General features: G+C 52.9%; 1 protein-coding gene across 8 annotated transcripts in view; it reads right to left on the reverse strand.

Annotated features, from left to right (window-relative positions):
- GSN (gelsolin) overlaps positions 1–20,901 on the reverse strand; it is a 56,274-nt gene extending 35,373 nt beyond the window's left edge. For 2 of the 8 annotated variants that reach the window (XM_070518840.1, XM_044778909.2), the window contains exons 1-2: positions 20,789–20,901; positions 8,864–8,957 (exon numbers count right to left, since the gene is read on the reverse strand). The gene's annotated coding sequence lies outside the window, so the exon portion shown is untranslated. The other 6 variants (XM_044778910.2, XM_070518846.1, XM_070518842.1 and 3 more) reach the window with 6 other exon arrangements.
- Between the last annotated feature and the right edge of the window lie 41 nt (positions 20,902–20,942).

Raw genomic sequence — 20,942 nt, forward strand, 5'->3', positions numbered from 1 at the left:
GGGGTGTCTGGGAGGAGTGAAGGAGCCCCTGGCCCCGTGCTTGGCACACAGCAGGTGCTCAATACCCATAACATCCAAAGACGAACCCCCAGCATGTGTCCAGGCCCTGCAAACATCCAGCTCACTGGCCCCCAAAAGCACCCTTGCCCTCTACCTCTGTGTCCTTGCATCCAAAGCAGGGGAGGGCTGGAGGGTCCCAGCCAAGACCCAGAGACCCGGGGTGGTGCCTGGTGCCAGGGATGGGGAGGCATCTCAGGAGAGGGCCTCAAGCCAGCACCTAAACAGCCCGCCTTGCCTCGCACCCCCTCCACGAGTCTCTCCTAGTGACAACCCTCCCCTCTCCTCTGAACCTGGCCTAGTCCGCCCCTACCCAAAAGAACAAGGGCTCTGGAGGCACCGTCCAATCCCAGCCCTGCCACCTACAACGGGGGTGACCCTGGGCAAGTGACGCAACCTCTGAGCCTCAGTGTCCTCAGCTACAGAAGGGCCAGACTATCTCACAGGCTAACTAGAACCTGATGCTGGTAAAAATCAGTCACGGAAAAACACCAATTGCTACCGAATCATTAAAGATTCTTTGCAATTTATCTCAAACTTTGAACTATAATAGAGCTAGCAGAGCTTCAAAAATATTTTTATGGTTACTAATCCTTTTAATTTTAATAGCCATTTTTTTAAGTTCTTTCCCCGCTTTAGTACTGTGAGCGGAGGTATGGTACTGGAATGCTTTTGTTCTTCTCCCAGCTCAGAATAATCATAACCAGCTGGAAGGATGAAACAAGATCCGATGCCCGAAACACAACGCCCGGCACGCAGGACGGCTCTGGGACGGACGCTATCGTCCCTACCCCGGCGTCTCCCGGTCTCGCCTCCATCCACGTAGCTGGCCAGTCACCAGCAGCATCTTCCAGGTGCCTGTCCCTCTGGGGGCTTCTGAGACACTCTTAGGGGCAGGGCCTAACGAGTCACCCCTCCAGGACAGTACATAAGGGCTGAGGCCAGAGGTGAGATGCCCAACCCCACACTCCCTCCTTTACACTCCTTCCCGCCCCCATGTCCCAGCCCTGATCCTGCTTCAGGCTCCCCATCTTTTCTCTGGAACCAATGCATGCTTCCTCCCTGCCTTCGACTCTCCCGTTATCCAGAGAGACTGATCATTTCCTCCTCAAGACCCTTCCACGGGCCCCGGTGCAGACTGAAAGAAGTCAGGACTCGTAGGCTTGGCACTGAAGGCCCTCTGTGATCTGGTGCCACATGCTCTTTCAGCATCATCACCACTGACCCCCCAACAACACCCTCTGTGCCACCTAGCCTGGCCTCTGTATGTCCTCACCTTCTCGCCTCCAGGAGAGCTGGGGTCTAGCCTCAGCTCTGCCTCTGACTGTGTGACCTTGGGCAAACTCTTTGCCTCTCTGAGCCTCAGTCTCCTCATCAAGCTAATGGGGTTCTCGTACAGAGGACACCAGATGAGGGAGTGAGTGCCAGGTGCCGGGAGGGCTCAGGAAATGCTAGCGTGCGAGCTGCTGCCTCCTCCCTGCCCTCTCCCCCTACCTCCACTCAGACGCAGCTGGTAGCCATCGGCTCCTCAGCCCTAAGCCGCGGAACGCAGACACGCCCACAGGCAGCAGTGGCAGCCAGGGAGGAGGGCCCTGAGAGGAAAATTACCCGGCTCGGGCCCAGCCAACATCGACGCTCAGATGCTCACAGCTGCGTCTGAGAGAGGGGACCTGGGGGCCTGGCAGGCTCGTCCTGAGCCATGGACTTGGCCCCAAGTCTTGACCCCTGTCTGAGCTGGCGGGATGGTGGGGGGTGCTCTGGGCCCTACTCCTCTGGGACACTCCCACTCTTTGGCATCTAAAGAGACAGGGAGGAAGAAGAACAAAAACGGACAGGCCTTTGTGAGAGGAGAAAATTGGCTCCTGCCACTGCCTGCTGGGGCCCCAGGCACTGACATGAAAAAGGGGCCCTCTGTGCCCCGCTGCCATATCTCAAGCTCTACATCCTGGGTACCACGTCCTTGCGCTGCATCATATACTTTGAACCATGCCCAGCATCACACACACCATGCTCTCCATGCCACATACTGGAACACCCTGGGGTCCTCATGCCTCGTCCCGTGTGTGCACCCATGTTCCATGCACTGCATCCAGTGTCACTTACACCTTAGATCACGCTCCATGCATCACATCACAACTGTTGTATGACGTACTCTGTACTATGTACCATCTTTCAAATCCCATGTCCACCGTACAAGGTCCTGTCCCTTGGAAGTGTGTGCCATAAACCTTGCCCTGGGTCCACCAGCTGTGCCCCTCGCTCCATGATTCCCATCTGTAGTGTAATGGTTAAGGAGGGAAGCTCCAGGACAGACTCCCAGCCCTACCAAAAGTCACCTAGGCGACCTGGCAAAAGTTTCTTCCCTTCTCAGTGCCTCAGTTTCTTGGGCTATCGAATGGAATGATAGTAGCACTCACGTAATAGGGCTGTCGTGGGGATTAAAAGAGATCATGCGTTTAAGGTGCTTAGCCCAGTGCCTGACACAGACTGAGTGCTATAAAATGTCTGCTAGTACTGTTATAATTGTGCCTGGGCATCTCTACTATGTTCTGTGTACTGCATGCCAGGCTCCCAAGTCCCCAGGTCCTACTATGCATCAGATTCTCTATCACATTAGTGAAATTCAAACAATGAGCTACAAGGGGGATATAAATCCCCCCTCCTACAGAGGAGAAATCCAGGGCTCAGAGAGGGCAGTAATCTGCATGAGGTCACACAGCCAGAAAGGGTGAACCTGGGAGGTGCACACAGGTCTCGGCACTCAGAGAGACAGAAAGTAGACCAGTGGTGGGCTGGGGGGTGGGTACAGAGATTGCCGGCAAGCAGGCACAGGCATCTCTTAGGGGTGATCAAGGGTGATAAAAATGTTCTCAAACTAGATTGTGGTGATAGTGGCATAACTGTGAATTTACTAAAAGTTAGCAAATTAATTAAAACAGGTGAATTATATGTATGTAAATTGCATGTTAATTTACTTTGACAACTTTCATAAACTGTGCTTCAATAAAGCTGTTTAAAAAAAAACAGCCTGTGCACTTCCCCTGCACCATTCTGCAAAAGCATTCAGCGAGAGAAGTGACTCTCCGTGAGGCAGCTGAGATGGTCAGGCAGAGGCTGAGCCGGGGCGGGGGGGGGGCTTCAGCCTGTGGGTCCCAAACTCCTCTGCAGCCCAGGTGTGCAGCAAATCACCTGGGAGCTCCAGAAACATAGATGCCTCTGGGTCTATAATCAGGGTGGGGCCCAGGAACCCCGGATCCCGAGGCTCAGCCTGGCCTGGGAACCACTCGTCAAAGCCCCACATCTCCTCTCACACTTGGGAAAACTGGGGCCAGGCGAGAGAGAGGACCTGTCAGGCCTGGTTGATCAAGCAGTGGGAGAGGCAGAACTGGAATTGGGGTTCCTTCCTTGTCCCTTCTCTCCTTTCCCTCCTCCTCACTCCCCTCCTTCGCTCCGCAGCCCGCCCCCGGCTTCCCCCGGTGACTCAGGGCTCTGAGTCATCCAATGACACCACAGAGGAAACTTCTTAGGAAAAACAATCCCCAAACAAAGCTTCCCCTGATCTGGGGAACAGAAGAGGCCCAGGGGGCTAAGAGGGAGGGAAGGAGAACACAGGGTGGAGCTGGAGGCCAGGACCCCAAGAACAGGTCTCTCCTCTTGGCCACTGACTTGCATGAGGCCCTAGAGGAGACACTTCTCTGCTAAGAGCCTCAGTTTCTCCACCTGTAAATAACACCTACTACTGCACATTGAAGCTGCTTATGGATCAGGCAACACAAGAAGTACCTACAATCTTTGTCTTGTTGACAATGCTTCCCCCAAACCCAAAGTTAGCATCACCCCCATTTTGCAGATGAGAAAACTGAGGCTCAGAGAGATTCAGCCCAAGGTTACACAGTTAGCAAGTGCAGAGCGGAGTCTGAATCCAGGGCTCTCTGACTCTGAAGTCTTACTCTCACCCCACACACCTTTTAAAGATACCTCCTGCAGAGAGTGGCACGCAGATGATATGGCATCAAACATGGAAGGTGAATGCCACAGTTAAGTGCTCATCCACAAATGCCTTTCTCCTTTCTTTCTTTCTCTGTATCAGGACTTTGCAGCCCAGTGGGGAGCACACATGAATCACTCAAGTGGCTCTGGGAAGCGGGAGCACCAAGTAGAGAGAACAGAGCCTGACGAGCCACAGAGGAGAAGCATTTAGGTTTGTCTTTGGGGACCTGGGAACAGGCAAGTCAGGTGGAGGGAACAGCGAAAGCAAAGGCTCAGAGGTGTGGCTGGCACAGGGAAATGCAAACACTAGAGGCATGCCTGGGGCTGAGACCTCGACGTGGGGGTGGGGAAGGAGGAGCCCGCAGAGTCCTGGCCTGATCTGAGCCAGTGGAGGATTTCCAAGCAGGGGGAGAACAGGATCGGGGCTGGTTTCATCTCTACAGAGGGCCTGGCTGCAGCTGAACTGGGAGTCAGGAGTGGGACTTCCTGGGAGGCCTCCCTGGAGCCCCTCCTCTGAGCAGGCCTCAGGGACTACTCCAGATCCCTCACTACTCACCCACGGGTCAGAATCGCCCCCGAGGGCCTCTTCCTCAGCCATAGCTAGGCTGGGCAGAAGGCAGGCGGGCCTGTCCTGACCACATCAACATAATCACATCAGCCTATAAATAGGACCCTGTGGCTTAGTCTGAAATAGCTGCGCCAGGCCCAGCTCCACAGGCATCACATGGGCACGCATGGCTCCGGAAATGGTCCTTCTCCTTGACACCATTAACAGCCCAAACTTCCCCAGGAAACCACTGTTCACGCTCTAATTCCCTTTCTTAAACATGAGGCCCTGAGCTAGGGGGAAGAGCCTGCCCACCGCCTGCAGATTACTGGAAGTGGGCCCGTGACGACTTTTCTGCTTCCCGCGCTCTGGGGACCCTGAGAGAGCCACTACCTCTCTTTGGGCCTCAGTTTCCCCAAATGTAAACGAGGGAGGTTGGCATGATCCCCTTGGGGCCCCTCTAGCCAGGACACTTCCCAGAATCGTCTACGGGGAGCCTCTACTCCAAATGCCCATTCCATTGTTGCCCTCTCCCAGTCGACTTGTGAATTTTTAAATTATCAACACTTAAAAAATTAGAATTGCAATAAATATTTGAGCCAGGTCCAGGCCCTGCCACTGAAGGGTTGGGGGACCTTGGATGAGTCACTGTCCCTCTCTGGGCCCCAGATTCTTCAGCCATAAGATGAATGTGCTGGGGGGATGATACCCAAGGTCAATGACTTTATTTAAATTTTTTTTGTGTAGTATTTACGAGAACCAAGATAGGCCAGCCTTGTGCTGAATGCCGGGGCTAAAAGACAATTACGGCCTGGTCCAGCGCTCTGAGCCCAGCCCTGTGCCAGACCCCAGTGGGGGAAATATAAAGGCATTTCCAACCCTCTCAGCATCCCAGTAGAGGCCTCCCCCCAGGGCTGCTGGGGACACCTTGTTTCCAGTCCAGATTACAGATTTATGGCTATAAGAAGCCCTCCCCAAGGGGCAGATGACAACATGGCCTGGGCCATCACCAACCAAAGGGAAATAAAGACAAGCAGCCATCCCTATGCACCAGGCATATGTCAGGACTTTATTTCCCCATCAGTTAATCCTCAACAACCCTATTACCACCCCCATTTCACAGATGAGGAAACTGAGGCTGAGAGGGCTTAAGGAATGTGTTGAGGGACACATAGCAAGACAGGGCCAGAGCGATGCTTTAGGCTCAGACCTGTTTGTCTCCAGGGCCCAGGATGTAACCAAACCCCAGGGCGGCAGTGAAACAGCGCTGGGCGGCTCATGCAGACCAGCCGACGGGGGAATAACCCAATAAGGGCAGAGGACGGAAAGGGGCTCATAGTATTTTACTGTGTGTGTAGGCAGGTGGGAATGACAAGGCTTCACTCAGTGTTACCCACTCTCTCCAACCAGTTTACAGTGCTGCCCCTCTGATCTGCCCTCCCCTCAGCCTCCCACCGACTAATTGTTCTGAAATCCCTTTGCTCAAGCCACCCCTCGGCTCAAGAACTGTCCATGGCTCCCGGCACCCAGAGGATGGAGACCCACCCGGCATTCCAGGGCTCTCCCAACCCCACTCTCCCCAGCATCTCCTGGCATTCTCCACCTCAGTCCCACACTCCTGCTTTAGCTACGCGGCTCACTGGTCCCCAAGTGCAGTAGCTACACCAGGTGGCCCAGCCTTTGCACACATGACTCCCTTGCCTGGAATGCCCAATGCCCCTCTCAGTCCAGTGCTTGACTCAAAGGAGGAAAAGCGCTCCCTCGCCCCTGGAGCCCCTGCACTTATCGAAACACACTCTAGGCATCGGTCATCACAAATCTGGATCTCTGAGGGTGGAGCGAGGTCTGGTTCACCTCCCCTCTCCAGTGCAGAAGCTCGATAAGGGTTGACCAGGTAAATGAAAAAATGCAAAGAGCCCAGAGAATGCTGCTAAGTGCACTTTCCCAAGACTGCCCAACCCGAAGCCTTGTACTGAGCACAGCGTCAGGACGCCGCTGTGTGGAAGAACCAAAAATTACACCCTCGGGGCTTATCAGGACAGAACTGGCGGCTCTCTCTTCCAAAGGTTCTAGTAATTAAATGTGGCCAAGTCTCTCCCATCCTCTAAAACTTCCACTGGTCCCCCAGTGATCTAGAATGAAATCCAAACTCTAACCAAGGCCCCCAAAGGTCCACATGACAGAGGTTCTGCCTGTCTCCAGGCCCTTCTCCCCACCACATTCCCTTCTTTCAGTTCCTCAAAGATTCCACAAGCAACATCCTGCCTCAGAGCCTCATGCTGTTCCGCGTGCCTGGGGGCTCCCTTCCCAGCTCACCCGGCCACTTTCCACTCACTCTTCCATCTGCACTTTTTCAGGAAGGCCTTGCTCATCTGTCCAGACAAGATCCCATCACAGCCACCCAATCCCATATGCTCTCATGTTCTTGGTTGTTTCCATCACAGCTGAAGGAAGAAGGAATCTGGTATGCGCATAATGGCCGCCTGTAAGATCCAAGACTATAAGACCCACGAGGGATGGAAAAATGTTGTTTGTTGATTCTCCAACACCCAGTTGAGGGCCTAAATATCTGCCAAGTGAATGCGTGCATGCATGAATGAGTGAGTGAATGAACCTATATATGTAAGTCAAGACAAGAAGAGGTCAAAATCCTGGTGAAGAATGTCTGAGGTGGGAAAACAGGGCCCAGACTGGGCAGGTCAGAGAAGCAGGAGATGAACTGGACGGGGCAGCCTCCCAGAAGAAAAAGGAGAGAGAGCTCCTAGAAGGAGAAGGTATCGGATGCTCCAGAGGGGATACACAGAGATCTGAGGAAATGCCACTGGATTTTGACAAGTAGGAGGTCCCTGGGGCCGCCGTGCTGGAACCCAAGTTCTGCAGAGGCGGGGCTGAGGCGGGCACAGTCCAGGGAGAGGAGGGAAGGGAGCAAACAGGCAGAGCTCTCAGCTCGCAGGTACTCAGCTGGGTCCTCACTTCTGCAGAAGCAGGGAAAGCAGAAGATGGGTCCCTGGGTGACCGGTAGCAGAAGCATTAGGGAGCATAACACTCTATTTGATGACAGATCACTTTGAGACAGACGGGCTTTGGGAGTTTCCAGGGCTTAGTCTCAAAAGCAGGAGCACCAGAGCCAGAGGCCCCCATCCCTCCTGTCTGAGCAGATTGGGGCTGCCCCTTTGTCAGCAGAACCCTCAGGCTGCAGCCGAAGTGGGACAAGTTGCCTCTCTGGACCCAGCCGGCCTTCTGGGAATGTCCAGCTTTGACAACAAAGCATTCTGGGGACCATTGGGTGGCCCTTTCACCTAAGCTTTGAGAAAGAGGAACAGCTCTGACTGTGGTCGGCTGCCGTGTCATCACCTGGCAGCCAGCTGGGCCGCAGAGGATGAGTGAGCCCTGCCGGCATTCAGCCCCTTCGCCTTTTGGCAACCACGGGTGAGGTCATGAGCCCGAGGGGTGTTTTCCAGGCTCTCCGCACAACCACTATTAGAAATTCACTTCTGTTCCCGCGTTGGAAGCTGGGTTATTCCCCAGTGACCCTACCTGTTTCAGAGCCCATGCGGTCTTCACGACAACACGTTAGGTGGGTGGGGGAGACCGATGCACCCATTTTACAGGCAGAGAAACTGAGGCCTGAGCTGGCGGATGAACTGGGTCTCCTGCCTCCAGCCCAGGACTCTGCGCTCCACCCTGCACCTCCTGGCCTACTTCAGCAGCGGGTCACCTGTGAATCTGATAGTCAGGTGGGCCCCACCCTGCCAGCCGTCCCCAGGTGGGTATGACTCATCCACCTGCCCCATGACTCACACTGCTCAGATACTCCTCCTATGGTCAACAAGCCTGGAGACTTGGCAGCCCCACCCCAGTTTTTCTCACCTCCCCAAAGCCTCCGGGGGGAAATCCTGCACCTCCTCCTCAAGAGGATCCACCTTCTACAGAAGAGCTAAGAGAGGCCTTGAGAGGGAAAGCAACTTTCCCACAGTCACACAGCGAGCAAGCAGCACAGCCAGGGTGGGGCCCAGGCCCTGGCACGCAGCCCAGATCTGCCTCTTCCCCACAGGATCACCCCTGCCTCGCCTCCCTCTCAAGAGAGGGCAAGGTGCAAAGGAGGCACTGGGCACACACGTACTCCGAGCCTTACAAGAAAAACCTCGGGGACTCCCTTTGAATCCACTGTGGCGACCAGCAGCTGCGTCCACAGTCCCCTCCAGACTCCCCTGGGCAGTCAGGGCTGGGTTCAGGAGGATGCTGAGCTGTCTGCACTGCTCTACCTACCTCGCAGGGCTGTGAGGGTGAAGACGGCTGCTCCGCGGGGAGGTGCTGGGACACCAAGTCGGAAGCACTGCCCAAGGGGGGGCGTCAGCACCACCTGGAAATAAAGGACCAAGACGCTCAGCATCAGGGGCTCCAGGTCGTCTGGTCAAAGCCCCAGTTGATGCTTCCACTCCTCCTGACCAGGGTCACGGAGCCCCTACTTGCACACCTCCAGCAACAGGGCGCTCCCTTTCCCACCAAGGCTGCAAGACGTTCTGTTGGAGAGCTTGGCTGGTTAAAAGAATTGTCAGTAGGATGTGCTAAAATCTCTCTCCCTATGCCTTATTCCTGTTGGTCCGAGGTCTACCCTCTGGGGTCACCCAGAACCGATCTGCTACCCTATTTCCCAATGGCTCCTTGGAGACTTGAAGACTGTGATCCTGGGTCCCTCAAGTCTTCCATAAGTTGTACAACCCCTTTCCTCCAGCTCTTCCTGAGACCAAGGAGTCTGGTTCCCTCACTCCCTTCTCTGATCTACTCCAGATGAACCCTGTCCCTTCTGACAGCACAAAACCTAGAATCAGGCATTCAGACGAGCTCTATTCAGGGTGGGGCAAACGGAACTCTCACCTCCATCATTCTAGATATCATGCCTCTATTAATCCAACCTAAAATCCCATTTGCATTTCAGGCAACCCCATTGCGTGACTGAATTCAGCTTACAGTCAACTTCAGAGCTGTGATTCAGGATTCTGGAGTTAGACAAAAGGGCCCCTCATTTAAATAACTGTGTTCCTTAACCACGTTACTTCACCTCTCTGAGTCTCAGTTTCCTTCTCTGTAAAAGAGGGATTACGCTAGAACCTACCCCATAGGGTCATTCTGAGGATGAAATGAGATAAAATATGCTAAGGGTTTTGAACAGTGCAGAAACTGTTTACTCTCCAGCCGTATCTGGTTTTCTCTGGTTATTAATTAAATCTCTAAGTCTTTTCCTGGAAATTATCTTTCTCATCCTGTATTTGTGCAGTTTGGGGACCCAAGCTGTTTACCTGCCATATTCCCATCTCTATGCCTAAGCATCGCTCTATTATGGGATGACCATATTCTTATTATCTGGTGACGGGCCTTTCTCGCCCATCAGACTATGAGCTCCACTAGGCTACTCTGCCACTGAAGCTTAGGCTTTGGCATACGACCTGGCAAACAGCGGGATCAGTGGGAGTGTGCTAGATGAGCGAAGGAAGGGCCGGCCCATGCCCGGCCCACAGTGGACTGTGCAGCCCAGCCTTCCAGCCCCTGCCCCCTCTGCCTTTCAGGTACAAGCTGGATTACCCCCTTCCTCACGCCCCAGAGTCAGTCATCCATGTTCAGGGGGCCGCTGAGCAAGCTGGCTCCTGCCTCCACTGGAAAATTTCTCTGCCCAAACCAGCTTCTCTAAGCCAAGGGGAGAGGCCAAGATCCCAAACGCAGTGGGGCCCTGCAGGCTCCTGGGATTAAGACACAGATGAGCCCTGTTCTCCGCTGACAGTAAGTGGCCCAGACGTTCCTGCTGGATTTCTGCATTGTGAGTGGCACGCGTGGCTAGAAGGGGATGTGGAAGGAGGTCGGGCGCTTATCTGGACCCTAGGATCTCTTGTTAAATGCCACCCCTGTGGGCCTTCCTCAGAAAGTTCCACGGAACTTCCTGGTTCCTCGGGCTAGATCAAAGCAGAGTTGGGTTTTATTGTTCCTGTTAACTCTGTGTGAGGAGGAGCCTTTCAAATCCAGGCCCCTTCTCTTCTGCAAACCTTCAGATCACACCCTCGTCCTCACTGGTGATGCATTTGTTCCCAAGTGTAACCTGCTCCTCCCCCACTGCTTGCCATCTCAGCAAGAGCACCACCATCCCCCATCCACTGGCCAGAGCCCAGGGTACCACCCACCTCCGTATCCCCTCCTCTGCTACTCTCGCCCCCAACACCATTACATCTTGCCCATTCCACCGGAATGCATAACTTCTCCCCACCCCCTCTGCCAACATCTTGGTCCAGGCACCATCACCTCTCACCCGGGGGGCTGTCTGCTTTCTAACTGGTCCTCCCACTTCCTCTCTGCTGCTCCCCTGCAGGGCAGCCTCCTCAGAGCAAGCCCAGACCATGTCACTCCTCTGCTCAGCCTCCACCTCGGCTCTCCTACGGCCCCCAGATCCCGTCCAGGATGCTCAACAAACTCTTCAAGTCCTTCAGGATCTGCCCCCACCGGCGCCTCGGGCCTCAGCTCTCATCCGTTCCCATCTTCCACCCACACCCCGCCAAGCTCAGCCAGACACAGCTGCACTCTGTTCCTGGACTCCTCGTGCAAATCCTGTACCGCGTTTCCACTGTTCTGGGACTCTTTTCCTCCCTGTTCTTCTTTTCTCCTCCCACTCGCGATCAAGTCCCAGCTTTCCTCCAGGAAGTCTCCTCTGAGATCCCAGAGGCCTCTAGTCTTCCTTGTCACACTGTCTTGTAATGGTCTGTTTCCAAGTCAGCCCCCTCCTCATTAGACTAAGATCTGCTTCCGTGTACCCCACAGCCCAGCCGAGCCCGGGGCTGGGGCCACTACAGCTCAAGAATCAGCAAAGGAAGAAACTAGCTAATCACATGTGTGCACAGATGTGTAAACACGTAACGCACACGCATGCGCATGTTCACACAGAGACGCTAAGAGTACAGGTGCTGCCATCTATGGGCAAAAGGAGCATTACATGCTTTCCCAAGATTTGGACGCTGGGAGCCTCAGAGTTGCAGACTCGGTTGGGTTTAGAATTAAACCGAGCTAACTCCAAGTTGGTCTGTTTTTCATTTTGGACCTTAAGGCTGCAGTGGCTTAAAAACAAGGTCCACAAACCACTGACTAGTCTATCACCCACATGCTCCAGATGGAGCCGTAGAGAGGTGGTTCCTCCCAGCGCTCAGATCCCAGCCCAGGGCTCGCTAGGTGCTAAATTACATCTCAGAGCACAGGGAGAGGAGGCACTTTCTAATAGTCAGGGCTGCCCATTGGTGGAAAGGCCGGCCTTCGGGTAGAGAGCTCACCGTCAGTGAAAGTGTGCAAGCCACCAGGAACCCCATCTGTCTAGGCGGCTGAAGAAGACCTTTCTGCCCTGGGGGTGGGGTTGGGGGAGGTTGGAGCAGAGGTGTTTTTCTCCTAAAAGACTGCTCCCAGCTCACAGGGAGGCCCTTCCGATTTGGTGGGAGAAACATGATATCCATTCGGTAATGCCAGAAGGGTTCAAATGGCCACCTCAATGACAACAGTCATCATTTTCTGAGTATCTATCAAGTGTTAAACTCTTTACATACCTACATACTCTCATCCTCACAATAAATCTGCCAGGCAGGTATCATTGTCCCCATTTTGTGAAGGAAGGACACAAGCTCAGAGAGGTGAAGTAATGTGCTCTGGGTCACACAGCTAAGACATCTAGGCAGTTCCTGCCAAGTCAGGCTGCCTTCCCTGCATCTTGGTCTCAGTAAATTTCAAGCTATAAGGCCAGGCCTCTTGCTCACTAGAGAAAAATATAAAATTCTGGTTCTTCCAGATCAGGGGTTAGCAAACCTTCAGTGTAAAGAACCAGACAGTGAAGATTTTAGGCTTTGTAGGCCACATACCCTCTCTGTTGCATATTCTTTCCTGCTTGGTTTTGGGTTTTTTTCTTTCTTTTCTGGTGAGGAAGATTGGCCCTGAGCTAACATCTGTTGCCAATCTTCCTCTTTCTGCTTGAGGAAGATTACTGCTGGGCTAACATGTGTGCCAATCTTCCTTTACTTTGTATATGGGACGCTGCTACAGCATAGCTTGTCGAGCAGTGTGTAGGTCCACTATCCGGATCCAAATCCCTAAACCTCGGGCCTCCAAAGCACAGCATGCAAACTTAACCACTATGCCATGGGATGACTCCTGGGTTTGGGTTTTTCTAAACAACCTTTTAAAATGTAAAAACCATTCGTAGCTCAGAGGCATACAAAAACAGGCTGGGGCCTCCCCAGGGGTTTTGGTTTGCCGTCTATAGAGAGAATTAACTAGAAAAACTGCTGGTGGAAATGTTAGGTCCTTCAGCTGTATTTCTGCCCCTTCAGATGGCTTCCTTCTGAGTCACTCCCATGAACAGGGGCCCTACCTCACTCCGCAAAAAGGCAGCAAAATATTTCCAGGGCTGTTGAGATTCTAGAACCCCATAGCTGGGGATCAAATAGTTCGACTCTGCCTCGGTTAGAGAAGAGGGAGGCAAATGCAATAGGTAGAAAGAACCTCAAAGATAAGACCTTCAGATTAAGAGATCCGGGCTCTAGTCTGGGCCCTTAGCAAAGGATTTAAAATCTTACTACCCAGAGTGTGGTCCCTGGACCAGCAACATCTGCACGACCTGGGAGCTCCTTAGAAACGCAGAGTCCCAGGCTCCACCCCAGACCGACTGCACCGGAACCTGCAGTTTAACAAAATCTCCAGCTCATCCGTGTGCAGGATAAGTTTGAGATGCTCTGGAACACCCTTTATGTCCAACTGCAACATTGTGAACACAGCCTTTACCCTGAGGAAGGAAAGGGTCTAACCTCTTGAGGATGCACAATGGACAGACCAAGATCTGCCACTGGATCTGGAAATCAAACCATAGAGTGGCAGAGAAGTAGATAAGAGAGGCTCAGAGAAGGCGCCATTCCCCATCTCACAGTGGGAGGAATGGGTTTTGAAAGGGCAATGACTTTCCCAAGACCCCACTGCCGGGACAAACTGGGGATCTGACCACAGCCAGGTTCCTTCATCTTCCCAGGCCTTGGGTTTCATAATAACTGAAATCACTTTGGTTTAGATAAGTACTTTTGAAATCTCACAAGCGGTGGAGTAGCAATCGGAGGCCTTGCTGTGTGCTTTAGGAAATTCACTTGCTCTCTCTGGGCAGACTATCCCCAGCCAAGAAGGCAATTCCCGAGGTCCAGCTGCAAAACTCAGAGTCTGGAAACTGTTTTGAGGTGAGGAGGCAGTCAGGAGAGGGGCCTTCCGCTGAGGGTCACCACATTCACACCCAAGTCTCTGGGCAGGGAACATAAAGTCAAGACTTCTGGCCCTCAGCGTGGAGGCAGAGCAGGGACCTGGCATAAGCCCAAAGCTTTACGGCAAATGCAAAGCAGAAACGGGAACGAGAACCGGCTTCTCTCTGCCTCTTCAGCCTGGGATGCTAACTGTTAGCCTTTCCTGATGCTGAACTGTGCAAATGTACTTGCTGAATGAATGAATGAAGCACGATGTTTCAGGAAAATGGTCCCTGAGCCTTCTCGTAGGACAGCTAGACTTTTGATAACCAGCTTCCCAGGCTCCCTTAAGAATCCGCCCCCAGAGCCAGCCCAGTGGCACAGCAGTTAAGTGCACGTTCCACTTCAGTGGCCCAGGGTTTGCCGGTTCGGATCCCAGGTGCGGACATGGCACTGCTTGGCATGCCATGCTGTAGCAGGTGTCCTGCATATAACGTAGAGGAAGATGGGCACGGATGTTAGCTCAGGGCCAGTCTTCCTCAGCAAAAAGAGCAGGATTGGCAGCAGTTAGCTCAGGGCTAAACTTCCTCAAAAAAAAAAAAAAAAAGAATGCCACCCCCTCAAGTATGGCTGGTGGGAATAAGAACCGATCCAACCTTTCTGGGCAGCAAATTTGGCAAAATGGAGCAAAAGCTGTCAAATGTGTCATTGTGACCCAGCAACTCCATTTCTTGGGCTCTCATTCTAGGAAATAATGAAAGAAGAATAATTTATGCCCCAGATGTTCATTGCAGCATTATTTATAAACGGCCTAAATGCCTAATAACAGAGGAAAGTGAACCACAGTACATTCACACTTAGATACAACAACAGAGAGCGATGAAAAATCAGGTTGGCCTATGTCGTCTTCATAATAAAAAAAAGTAAAACTTGGGGCTGGCACCGTGGCCGAGTGGTTAAGTTCGCGCGCTCCGCTGCAGGCGGCCCAGTGTTTCGTTGGTTCGAATCCTGGGCGCGGACATGGCACTGCTCATCAAACCACGCTGAGGCAGCGTCCCACATACCACAACTAGAAGAACCCACAACGAAGAATACACACAACTATGTACCGGGGGGCTTTGGGGAGAAAAAGGGGAAAAAATAAAATCTTTAAAAAAAAAAAAAAAGTAAAACTTATTTTTTATGAATAAAATGCACTATTTCACTTCCTTAATCCCCCAGACTACTGGAAAGAAAGATTTTAAATAGAAATAAATGTTCATAAAATAAACTTAGGCAGAGTACACTTTTAAAACTCTTTTAAAAACTAAATTTAGAGTCCTTAATAACATGAGAAAATATTCAGGTTTATAATGTTGAAAAAAACAACAAGTCGGAATAGAAAATTAGAAACGTGGTACGACCACAATTATGTGGGGGTAAAAAAATGTGCTGAAAATATCAGGAAGGAAATGCACCCAAATGTTCGCAGTGATTATCTTGCATTGGCAGAGTTGAGGACAGTTCATATTTTTTTAGACTTTTTTTATTTTCTAAATTTCCTATTATGAGCATTTATTATAATTTAAAAAAGAAGAAAAAGAAAAGGTCCTTGGATGAGGGGAGAAAAAGTCCCTCATATTCCATGGGCATCCCACCCACAGCACTTTGCCACACCCCCAAAATTATCTAGTATTTACTGAGTACCCACCAAGGGCCCGGCCCAGCCACAACCATGAAAGGGAAATTAGAGGCCCTGCCCCACCCTGAAGGCTCACAGACACCGTTTGTATACTCTTTGTTTGGCAAATAAGCCAGACCCAGGTGATACCCCTGTTGAAGCTGGAAAGCACTAAGACTGTTTGCTCAACCAGCTCAGAATGAATGAATCCGCTCCCACTGGCGCCTTCACTGGAGTTCCCTGAAGGGCTCCACGGCTCAAAGCGTTTCTGGAGCCCCCTTGGCAAGAGCAGACTTCAGGGATGGGTTACAGCCCGGGAAGAAAACTGTTATCCCTTAGTCCAAGCGCTGAGTGCAAGAGGCGCAGAAGCTCCCTTGGAGGCAGAAGTGAGGCACCCGGAAGGAGTTGGATGGGGGGCCTGGGAAGGAACCTACCGGCCATGTGGCCCTTGGGGACCCCTGGCCAGGAGAGCTCACATTTCGTGGCCTCAGTTTCCTCATCTCTAAACGGGGCCCATAATGACAACCTCAGGGCTACTGTGAGGCTCAAAGAGAAAGTACATCATTTCATCTCTCTAGGCCTGTCTCAATCCCTTCACCTATCAAACTGAGTCCACATGTCCTCCCCCACAGGGCTGTTAAGAGATTAAACAAGACAGTGAAGACAAAAGGTGAACACACACAGTAAGCAGGCTACATACGGTGGCCATGATTGTTAGTGCATGTAGCACAGGGAAGAGGATACATAACTGAATCCTAGGCCTTAACTTCCTTATCTGCAAAATGGGGCAACCAATCCAGTCAGCCAAGACCAAACTCGTGAACAGTAGCTGAATCTCTGGCTGGCACTGGCGCAAGTAATTTGTACACGGATCACGGCTGTGGGCTCACTCTGTGCTCACAGATGCGCAGGTCCCACGTCCATGGGCTCACTTTGTGCTCACAGATGCGCAGGTCCCACGTCCGTGAGCTGAGCACAAGCCCTCTGACTCAGAGGCCATCAGGCCATTATCTTGTCCACCCCTTAGAGCAGGGTGGAATCTGAGGTCCAGAGAAAGGCATGCATTAGGCAAGTCACCCAATACTTTGTCAGTGGCAAAACCAAGACCCGAGCCCAGGCCTTCTGCTGCCCACTGTGCCCACCACGCCCACCGCTTTTCTCTGCTTGCCCTTAAATTGCTGATGTGGTCCCAGGCGGGGCAGGGAGAGCAGGCATATGGCAGGGTGGGGAGGGGAGGCGGGGGCGAAGCCAGAGAGCAGCGGGGCTGAGCCTGCCTGTGGTCTCCAAACTCACAAACCACATCAGGCTGAAATACGACACATGCTCACTCAGTTGAAAGGGAGGAGATATTTTTACTTAGCATCCCCCGGCTGCCTAAACACTGGTCTCTTTCTTTCTCTCCCCACAAAAATGCATAACTCCTGGGACCTGCTTTTCCCTGCTTCTGCAGGCATTTTCTAGGGGAATGATGGCGGGGTAGTGGTGGCGGGGGGGGGGGGGCGGTCACTTTTTCTGGCCTCCCCAGAAAGGTTTCCAGAACATGAGTTCAAATGGTGGAAGGCAGAGACTGCTCCTGGCTGGGCCCCCAACCCATCAAGTGACCTCGGGCCAGTCTTGTGTCTTCTCAGAGCCTTGACTCCCTGAAACAGAGGGGAGACTGACCCACTCTCTGGAGTCCTGTTGATAGCATAGAAAAGTATGAGTTTACAAACGGCCCTGGGAGGGCCCTCCCGGTCTCTCTGCTGCAGGGCTGAGCTCCCCAAGCTGTGCACACTGACTCACATCCCTCATCACAGCCACAGCAAAACTCCCCCACCACTTCTCATGTCAGGGCTAGACGGAACCTTCCGGAGAATGTCTAGGGCGGCGATTAAGAGCTACTGCTCTATAGTCACACATCCAGAATCCTGGCACCATCACCTAATAGCCCCACAACTCGAGGCACATTATTTAGCCTCTTTTAGCCTCATGGACAAAAGCAGATAATAGCACCTCAGAGGAACGGCTGTGCGGAATCAACGAAGTACCTAATATTCCCACGCTTGGTATACGAAAAGGTGGCTTTTATTATTATCATACAGACCAACATCCTCCCATTCTACAGATGAGGAAACTGAGACCCAGAGAGCCAGGGCTTGCCCACAGTCACTCCGAAGAGCAAAGACTGCAGTTCCACTCGCAAGTCAGTGCTTCTAACCTCTCTCAGTCCTGTGGTCTCTAACTCGCAAACAGACACACTCAGAGACCGTAGACATAGGCTGTGAAGTTTTCTTGAAGAAAATCAGAGACCAGTGCTTCAGCAGAGGACTACAGACCATTGACCTGGTCTCTCGGACCCGGCAACTTCTCATGAAAGACCCAAACTACCCACACGGAGTAGGAGGAGTGACCTGCCAGCCCTGGATGGCTGAGAAGTGAGAAGGCATCCATCCAATCTATAGCTCTGGCTTGTAAGAGCTTGGCGGAACAGAACGCACGCAGGGCTATTCACAGGTTAAAGAGGGTTTGGGGACGTGAAGGTTACTCTATACTCTTCTCTGTGTTTGAATCTTTAACAATGTATTTTTTTTTTGCTATAAGCCTATTGTCTGCTTTTACATGAAATTTATAGCAGGTTGTCAGGTCCCTGAGCTGGGCTTCCAGAATCTGCCACTCTGATCCATCCCTTGGCCACTGCCCTGGTTCAGATCTGCACTCTCTTTCACTTGACCATATAACAGCCTCCTCGAGGTCCCTCGCCTCCAGTTTAGCCCCCTCTAATGCATCTCCTACATGAGCCACCAGATTGATGAGAGTTTTTATCATTGTTCTGGCAAAAAGCTTTCTCAGCTCCTCACTGCCTTCAGGATAAAGTCTAAACTTTTAGTTTATAATCTAGTTCCATCTTTATTTACAGTCTCAACCCCCACCACTCCACCCTTGATCTCCTTCAATCTCTATTCTAGCCATGTGGATTGCTCAGAAAACCTCAGTGCCTTTGCACAAGCTATTTCTGCTTCTTAGAATGTTTTTTCTCCAATCACTTTATCTCTTGGGAAACTATTACTCATTTCTGAGGCCTGGGTTGCCCAGACACACCTAGACATCCCTCCATAGGCTGAAGTAACTCTCCATATCGCATGATTATGTCAACCACTACAGATGGGAAGCATCTTGAGGACAAAGAGCTTTGTCCTCCTCGGGGCTCTTGGGCCCTCACAGGGCAAGACACAGAACACAGGCCCAGAATAGCTCTGCATCAAGGAAGGAGGGAAGCAAGGAAATGTCATGGAAGGCAAACCCTGCAGCCCTCCCTCCCGGACCTGCCTGCTTTCTCAGGTCCATGTTAGTCCATAATAAAAAAGACTATGGAGGGGCTGGCCCTGTGGTGGAGTGGTTAAGTTCGCACGCTCTGCTGCAGGCGGCCCAGTGTTTTGTTGGTTCGAATCCTGGGCGCGGACATGGCACTGCTCATCAAACCACGCTGAGGCAGCATCCCACATGCCACAACTAGAAGGACCCACAACGAAGAATATACAACTATGTACTAGGGGGCTTTGGGGAGGAAAAAAAAAGGAAAAAAAATTAAAAATCTTTAAAAAAAATAAATAAATAAAAAATAAAAATAAAATAAAAAAGACTATGGAAAATTCTGGAGTAAGTTTCCCTTCCCTGATTCATACGGAAACCCTCTTTGCTGCTGTGTAACTTACCCGGGTGCCAACTCCAGCTCCCCCGTCTGTTTACAATTTTCCTGCATTTATAAATAGCTAAGGCCCCAGAAAGGAAAATGGAGTTTCAAGGGAGCTGGATGCTGTCTCTCCATTCCCATCCTTACTCCTCCATTCCAAGCCTCCTCCCCTTAACATCCCCAAGAAACACCAACCAGCCCAAGAGCATGTGTGTGTGTGTGTGTGTGTGTGTGTGTGTGTGTGTGTGTGTTGGGGGGGAGGAGGGGAGTCTGTTTCTTAGTGAAAGGAACACTCAAAAAAAAAAGAGTCTAAGGTCCCACCAGCTACAAGGAGTCAGCTAACGGCCGACTGGAACTGGGTCCCAGTCTGGAGCCTTCCTCACTATGTGACTGTGAGCCAGTCATGAACTCTCGGGGCCCTTCAGTTCTCTCATCCGTGGAATGGGGCTGGGGCGAGACCCCAGCAAGCGATGGTCACTGTCCAGTTAAGCGCAGAAAGAGGTCCTGGCACCCTGGTCAGAAATGTGGTCCTGGGAGAACAGGACGTGCAGGACTAAGTCTTTGAAAAGTCCCCAGAGGCCAAACAAAAGCAGGAGGCCCCTCCCCAAAGGGCTCACCTTCCACCAGGCCCGCATCACCCCCAGACCAGCCCTGTGTCACCCCCAGACCAGCCCTGTGTCACCCCCAGACCAGCCCTGGATGCCTTTGGCTTTTTAGAGTTCTGGGTGTTTTAAAGATCCCCTCTCTGCTCTGAGGAAGGTAGGGGGGGCGGGATAAAGGGTGGATGTCTGGGCCGATGAAGGGCTGGCTACAAAAGATGTCTCCTGCCCACCCAACAGCTCCTTCAGAATTCCAAGGACTGCGGCCTGCCCTTGGCCTCTGCACAGAGCGGCCAGCCTGCACTGGACCAGGGGGACATCGTTGTAATCAGCTTGGGGGGAGGGTAGACGGAGAAGAGTTGGGGGCCCAGGGAGAAAGGGAAGTTCCAATCACTGTCTTCAACTCCGGAGAAGCTTCCCCGTGAGTCGGGGAAGGGAGCACACACTGCGGGCCAGGAGGAGACAGCACCTGCAGGTAGCCAATGCAAGCAGATTCCAGGGCAGAACAAGGAGGAACTTTCTAACAGTCCTGGGCCCAGAAAGAGGAAGGAGGTGGGCGGCTCCTCATCGCCTGGGGAGAGCAGGCAAAGTAATTCCTACCTGGAGTCAAGGATCCCTTGAGCAGAGTCCCGAGCCGAGCCACGACCAGACCACGGGCGGGAGGCCACCTGCAAGCCTGGGTCAGACACACCGGTGCCTGACGCCTCCCAGGTGACCCCGGGCCCAGTGCCTCGGGTCGAGGGGCGGGGGCGGGGTTAGCTCAGGTGCTTGCAGCACCGTGGGGCCTGTGGGTGGAGGCCCAGCCCCCTTCCTCTCCTGTCCTAGCCCCCCCCCCCAGTCCAACCCTCCTTGGTCCCCTGGAAGACGAGCAAGATGAGGGAGGAAGCCCTTCTCCAGCGATGCCCCCGCTGCCGGGACGAGCTCCAGGCGCGGGCGAGCTCGGACCAGGAGGGGAGGGAGAAGAAAGACCCAGACGCCCGGGATCCCCAGAGGTCCGAGGCGGCGGCCGCCCCCCTGCCCTACCTGCTGCAGAGGCGCTGGCGACGGCGGCTGCTGGGTCCAGCTGTGCTCAGCTGGTTCCGGGCGGCGGGGCCGGGGCGCTGCGGTCGCTCGGCCGGGGTGGGCAGGGCGCGGGCGGGAGCCGCCCTCGGGGCGGGGCGGCCGGGCCGGGGGTGGG

This window comes from Equus asinus, chromosome 10 (genome assembly GCF_041296235.1).
Source record: "Equus asinus isolate D_3611 breed Donkey chromosome 10, EquAss-T2T_v2, whole genome shotgun sequence".
Lineage (NCBI taxonomy): Eukaryota > Metazoa > Chordata > Mammalia > Perissodactyla > Equidae > Equus > Equus asinus.